Raw genomic sequence first — 7,430 nt, forward strand, 5'->3', positions numbered from 1 at the left:
ATTCATGATTTTATTAATTTGGGTCCTTTCTCTTTTGTTTTTGATAAGTCTGGCCAGGGCTTTATCAGTCTTGTTAATTCTTTCAAAGAGCCAGCTCCTAGTTTCATTGATCTGTTCTTCTGTTCTTTTGGTTTCTATTTCGTCGATTACTGCTCTGATCTTTATTATCTCTCTTCTGCTGGGTTTAGGCTTTCTTTGTTCTTCTTTCTCCAGCTCCTTTAGGAGTAAGGTTAGGTTGTGTTCTTGAGACCTTTCTTTTTCTTGAGAAAGGCTTGTATCACTTTCCTTTCAGGACCACCTTTGCTGTGTTCCAAAGCTTTTGAATAGTTGTGTTTTCATTTTCATTTGTTTTCTTGAATTTTTTAAATTCTTTGATTTCCTGGTTGACCCATTCATTCTTTAGTAGGATGCTCTCTAGCCTCCATATATTTGGGTTCTTTCCAACTTTCCTCTTGTGATTGAGTTCTAGCTTCAGAGCATTGTGGTCTGAAAATATGTAGGGACTGATCCCAATCCCAATCAGGTACCAGTTGGGACCTGATTTGTGACCCAGGATGTATCGTTCTGGAGAACGTTCCATGTATACTGGAGAAGAAAGTGTATTCTGTTGCTCTGGGATGGAATGTTCTGAAAACATCTGTGATGTCCATCTGGTCCAGTGTGTCATTTAAAAGCTTTATTTCCTCATTAATCTTTTGCTTAGATGATCTGTCCATTTCAGTGGGGGTGTGTGTTAAAGTCCCCATACTATTATTTTATTATTATTGATGTGTTTCTTTGATTTTGTTATTAATTGGTTTATATAATTGGCTGCTCCCATGATAGGGACGTAGATATTTACAATTGTTAGATCTTGTTGGATAGATTCTTTAAGTATGATAGTGTCCTTCCTCATGTCTTACAGTATTCAGTAGAATTTTTCTGATATAAGGATTGCCACCCCAGTTTTCTTTTGATGTCCATTAGCATAATAAATTGTTTTTCATTCCCTCACTTTAAATCTGGAGGTGTCTTTGGGTCTAAAATGAGTTTCTTCTAGACAGCATATCGATGGGTCTTTTTTTTTTTTTTATCCATTCTGATACCCTGTGTCTTTTGATTGGGGCATTTAGCCCATTTGCATTCATGGTAACTATTGAGAGATACGAGTTTAGTACCATTATATTGCCTATAAGGAGACTGTTACTGTATATTGTCTCTGTTCCTTTCTGGTCTATTACTTTTAGGCTCTCTCTTTGCTAAGAGGACCCCTTTCAATATTTTCTGTAGGGCTGATTTGGTGTTTGCAAATTCTTTTAATTTTTGTTTGTCCTGGAAGCTTTTTCTCTCTCCTTCTATTTTCAATGACAGCCTAGCTTGATAAAGTATTCTTGGCTGCATATTTTTCTCATTTAGTGCTCTGAATATATCATGCCAGTCCTTTCTGGCCTGCCAGGTCTCTCTGGATAGGTCTGTTGCCAATCTAGTATTTCTACCATTGTATGTTACACACTTCTTGTCCGAGCTGCTTTCAGGATTTTCTCTTTGTCACTGAGACTTCAAAGTTTTACTATTAGACGATGGGGTGTGGACCCATTTTTATTGATTTTGAAGGGGGTTCTCTGTGCCTCCTGGATTTAGATGCTTGTTCCCTTTGACGTTTTATGGAAATTCCCTACTATAATTTGCTCCAGTATGCCTTCTGCTCCCTCTCTCTTTCTTCTTAGTCTGGGATCCCAATTATTCTAATATTGTTTCATCTTATGGTATCACTTATCTCTCAGATTCAACCCTCGTGGTGTAGTTGTTTGTCTCTCTTTTGCTCAGCTTCTTTATTCTCCATCATTTGGTCTTCTATATCACTAATTTTTTCTTCTGTCTCATTTTTCCTAGCAGTAAGAGCCTCTATTTTTGGTTGCACCTCATTATTAGCTTTCTTGATTTCAGCTTGGCTAGATTTTAGTTCTTTTTACTTCTACAGAAAGGGATTTTCTTTCTCCAGAAAGGGGTTCTCTAATATCTTCCATGCCTTTTTCGAGCCCAGCTAGAACTTTGAGAATCATCATTCTGAACTCTAGTTCTGACATATTACCAATGTCCGTATTGATTAGGCCCCTAGCCATTGGTCCTGCCTCTTTTTTTTTTTTTTTTTTTTTTTTTGTGGTGAGTTTTTCTACCTTGTCATTTTATCCAGATAAGAATATATGAATGAGAGAGTAAAATCCTAAAAGGGTCACAAAGATCCCAGAAAAATATACGCTAACCAAGTCAGAAGAGAGCTAAAACCAGGGGGAGAAGAAAGGGAAAATAAATATGTATATGCGGGTGCATGCGCACACACACGTGTGTGTGTGTGTATGTATGTATGTGTGTGTGTATATATATATAAAACAGAGCTATCCACTTGATTTTGGGTGTATTGTGGTCTCTTAGAAGAAACTACCTCCCAAAATTTTAAATAAGGAAAAACTTATATATATATACAAAAATAAGGGTAAACACGATGAAGGGATGGAATCTGACTGTAAAGGTGAACATTTAAAAGGATTCTTAAAAAGGAATTGATAAGTTGGTTGGAAAAAGAAAAAAAAAAGAGAATATGATCAGGCTGAAGCTAGATTTAGGGTATATTTTGATCTATTAGAAGAAATTACATCCTGGCGTGTGTGCACCTAATCTCAGCTGGTCTGTCCGAGACCCCCTGAGCACCAACCCTAGTCCCCCATGTGGTCCCATTTCTGCTCCAACAAGATGAAAGAAACTATCATGAACCAGGAGAAACTCGCCAAACTGCAACCACAAGTGTGCATTGGTGGGAAAGGAACTGCTCGCCGAAAGAAGGTGGTTCATAGAACAGCTACAGCAGATGATAAAAACTCCAGTTCTCCTTAAAGAAGTTCGGGGTAAACAAGATCTCTGGTATTGAAGAAGTGAATATGTTCACAAACCAAGGACCAGTGATCCACTTTAACAACCCCGAAGTTCAGGCATCGCTGGCAGCGAACACTTTCACCATTACAGGTGAAAGAAAGAAAAAGCAGCTGACAGAAATGCTACCCAGTATCTTAAACCAACTTGGTGCAGACAGTCTGACTAGTTTAAGACTGGCTGAAGCTCTGCCCAAACAATCTGTGGATGGAAAAGCACCACTTGCTACCGGAGAGGATGATGATGATGAAGTTCCAGATCTTGTGGAGAATTTTGATGAAGCAAACTGAATTGAGTCAACTTCTGAAGAAGATAAAACTTAAAGAAGTTACTGGGAGCTGCTATTTTATATTATGACTGCTTTTTAAAATTTTGTTCATGGATCCGTTAAAATCTAGATCTTTAATATCTTTAAGCCCAAGCCCCTTGGACACTGTGGCTCTTTTCAATTTTTGCTTATACACAATTCATTCTTTGCAGCTTATTAAGCTGAAGAAGCCTGGGAATAAAGTTTGAAACAAGATTAATAAAGTTCTTTGCCGGGCGCCTGGGTGGCTCAGTGGGTTAAGCCGCTGCCTTCGGCTCAGGTCATGATCTCAGAGTCCTGGGATCGAGTCCCGCATCGGGCTCTCTGCTCAGCGGAGAGCCTGCTTCTCTCTCTCTCTCTCTGCCTGCCTCTCCATCTACTTGTGATTTCTCTCTGTCAAATAAATAAATAAAATCTTTAAAAAAAAAAAATAAAGTTCTTTTGCTAAAAAAAAAAAAAAAAAGAAGAAATTATATCCCAAAATTTTAAAGAAAAAAACACCTGTATCTGTACAAAAAATAAGGTTAAATACAATGAAGGGATAAAATATAACAATGAAAAATTGAAAAGATTTTTTATAAAGGTATTGATAAAATAGTTTAAAAGGGTTAAAATAGAGGAAAAATTTTAAAAAAATAGAATAAGAAAAAAATAAAATTAAAAAAATTTAACTTTGAAAGACAAAAGAATCATGGGAAAGAAGCCATGAATTCTATGTGCTGGGTTCCCCTAGCTCTGGAGCTCGGCTGTTCTCCTTGATCGGCGAGCTTGGTCTCGGCCGGATGTTCCTGCCGATCTTCTGGGGGAGGGGCCTGTGGCCGCGATCGCCAGGGTCTCTGCCCGCGTTGGAACTGGGCCGGCCTTGCCAGGGGCGGGGCTAAGTCATCCGCTCGCCTTCGCGCTGGAGCTTTTGTGCCCCGAGCGCTCTCCGTAGCGCAGGGGAGGTCGGGAAGGAAGATGGCGGCGCCCAGTCTCCGGCCCGGAGGAGCGGAGAGCTCGGGGTCCCGCTGCTCATGCGCCCTCGGAGAAGAGCCGGCGGTCGCTCCCGGCTCCCTGGTCTCCGGCCGCGCTCCGAGCTCCCCCGGCCTGTGCCCGAGTGTTTCTGTCTCTGGCGCACGGCCCCTTTTGGAGTCTCCAACCCCAGCAGATTCTTGCCGTGCACTCCTGTAGCACTCCGGGCAGAGGAAGGAGGGGTCTCCATGGATCTGCCGCTTGTGTGGTCCCTGCTCGAAGAGCAGTGTCCCGCCTGTGCATCGCATCACGGTTTAAGGTAACCCTGATCTGAGACCCCCCCGCTTCGACTCTGTGTCTGCTGTTGGTTTCCCCACACTGATACCTGGGGGCTCTGCCACTCAGCCACCCCCTGGTTTTCTGTGATCCCAGGGACCTGAGACCACACTGTCCCCATGAGGGCTCCACACCCCCTCCACCCCCGACCCCCGCTCTGCCTCTGGAGTGACGACCCTCAGTGGGGCAGCCTTCTGCAGCTCTGATGTTGTGCTGCGCTGCTCCGCTGCTTGGCCGGGAGCTGGCTCCCCCCCTGCGGTCTCTCTTCCCGTGCCTTGCCTCGGATTCACTTCTCCTCGCGTCCTGCCTTCCTGAAAGTGTTCACTTTTCTGTTCCTAGAATGGCTGCTCCTCTTCTCTTCGATGTCCTGGGAACAGTGGCCTCCGACACTGCTCCCCTCTCCTGGGAACGGAGGCCCAAGGACATTCCCCTCCTCGCTGTTGCCACCGTCTCTAGCCACCCCCAGAATAAAATCTTACTTTCATCTATTTCAAGTTAATTTTTGCGAGCGTTGAATGAGAGGAGTCCAGTTTCAGAAACCAGTCCTGTCACTGCCCTGGATGTCGGCCAGTCCCATAAACGTGTAGTGGTTCCTCAGTCTGATCTTCATCTCCCTGGTGCTGCATGATGTGGACCGTTTTTCACATGCTTATTTGTCATCTGTATCTCTCCTGTGATGAGGTGTCTGGCAACATCTTTGGCCCGTTTTTAAATTGGCTTCTTGCCTTATCACTGTGTTATAAGAGTTTTTCTCTTTTGGATCATGGCACTGCAGCAGACATGGTTTGTCTTCTCAATCTCTTGACCGTGCCTTTCCCAGAACCAAGGTTTCTAGTTTGAATCAAGCCCACATTATGGATGTATTCCTTCATGGGTTGTGACTTTGGGGTCAGAGCTCAAGAGTCATCGCCTTGCCAATGGTCACCTGGGTTTTCTCCTGAGTCATCTTCTGGAAACCTTAGAATTTCGCACTTGAGGCCATAGTTCTATCCTGAGTTGATTCTGTGTCTGGATTCAGCTTGTTTCTCTGCGAGGATGTCCAGTTGTTCTAGCACCATTTGCTGAAAAAAGACAGTCTTTGCTCCATTGTTTCCTGTTTTGTTGGAGATGAGTTGACAGTGTTTATATGGGTCTATTTCTGGGCTCTGTACCGTGTCCATCGATCTCCGTGTATGTTCTCACCAATGCCACGCTGTGTTCACAGGTTGAAGTCAGGTACCATCAGTCCTATAATCCTATTCTGTGCCTTTTTTCTTTTTAAAAGACTTTATTTATCTGAGAGAGAGAGAGAGAGAGAGAGCGCGCGCACATGAGCGGGAGAGGCAGAGGGAGAGGGAGAATCCCAGCACTGCCCGGTGAGCCGGGAGCCCATGTGGGGCTCGATCTCACGACCCTGAGATCATGACCGGAGCTGAAGCCAAGAGTTGGATGCTTAACTGACTGAGCCACCCGGGTGCCCCTTAGTCTGTTCCTTTAATATCGTGTTGACTGTTGTGGGGTTTTGCTTCTCTGTATAACCTTTAGATTCACTTTGTTAATGTTTACAAAGGAACCTGCTGGGATTTCCCTGGGATTGTGCTGATGCATAGATCAGTTCGGGAAGAACTGACACCTTGACGATGTTGAGTCTCACTGTTCATGACACGGAATACCTATCTAGTTCTTTGATTTCGTTTATCAGAGTTTTATAGTTTTTCTCATATAGAGCTTGTCATACTTTGTTAGATTTATACCTAAATATTCCATTTTGGGGGTTGTAATGTAAATGGTATTGTGTTCCAAATTCCCCTCGTTAAAGGGAGTCATTAAATGAAACGTGGAAGAAGAAAGTGAGCAGAGGCGGACAGACAGGTGTGGTGTGCCCAGCGTGGGGGCCGTTTGGGCAGGTGGATGGCGCCGACCCGGGGTCTGCTCGTCCCGGCCCAGCCGTTGCTGAAGTGCTCTGAGCGCGCTCGCGTGGTCGGCACCACCCGAACCGCTTCCTCGGCTCACTGACCGGCTCACTGACCGGCTCACTCACCCGCCGCTGACCCCCTCCCTCCCAGGCTCTGCCTCAGGACGGGAGCTCCATGCTCTGTCCGGCTCCAGTTCCAGCTCCGCCTCCTCCGCTCCCTCCTCCCTCCCCGCTCCTTGTGTGCCTTTCACTCCCTCCTCCCTATTCCCCTCCCCTCCCCCTCCACTCCTTCTGTTCCTCTCCCTTCTACCCCCTCTTCCCTCCCCCACTGCCCCATCCCCCTCCACTGCTCCGTCTTTCCTCTCCCTTCCCTCCCCTTCCCTCCCCTTCCCTCCTCTTCCTTCCTGTTCCTTTATTTTTTTTTTTTAAGATTTTATTTACTTATTTGACAGAGATCACAAGTAGGCAGAGAGGCAGAGAGAGAGAGGAGGAAGCAGGCTCCCCGCTGAGCAGAGAGCCCGATGCGGGGCTCGATCCCAGGACCCTGAGATCATGACCTGAGCCGAAGGCAGCGGCTTCACCCACGGAGCCACCCAGGCGCCCCTTCCTGTTCCCTCACAGCCCCTCCCTCTTCCCCTCCCTGCTCTGCCCTCCTCCCTCCCTCTTCCCTCTCCCCCACGACAAACCCAGGCCCCCCCAACACACGCCAGGGCTGCCGCCTTCCCCCTCAATGGACTTTCCTTTCTGTCTCTTGCCCAGGAGATGCCCTTCAGTGACACATGTAAGATGCCACCCACCAAAGGCGTGGCGAGAGTGGCTCGGGAGGGGGAGAGAGAGACAGGGAGGAAGGAGGAGAGAGATGCGGGGGTGGGGGGGCTCTTAAAGCTTCTGGTCGGGAGCGACGCACGTAACTCCCTCCCATGCTTCTTTGGCCCAAGGAGGGTCCCTGGGCACGCCTGAGTCCGGCAGGGTTGGGGTGCAGAATCCTGTCCCAGGGGGAGAAGCTGATCAAGCCAGTGCAGCCCGGCCCAGTCC

General features: G+C 46.2%; 1 pseudogene; it reads left to right on the forward strand.

Moving 5' to 3' along the window:
• The first annotated feature begins 2,703 nt into the window (after positions 1–2,703).
• LOC132023785 (transcription factor BTF3-like) lies at positions 2,704–3,441 on the forward strand (annotated as a pseudogene).
• Positions 3,442–7,430: the final 3,989 nt, after the last annotated feature.

Source organism: Mustela nigripes, chromosome 8 (genome assembly GCF_022355385.1).
Source record: "Mustela nigripes isolate SB6536 chromosome 8, MUSNIG.SB6536, whole genome shotgun sequence".
In the NCBI taxonomy this organism is placed as follows: Eukaryota; Metazoa; Chordata; class Mammalia; order Carnivora; family Mustelidae; genus Mustela; species Mustela nigripes.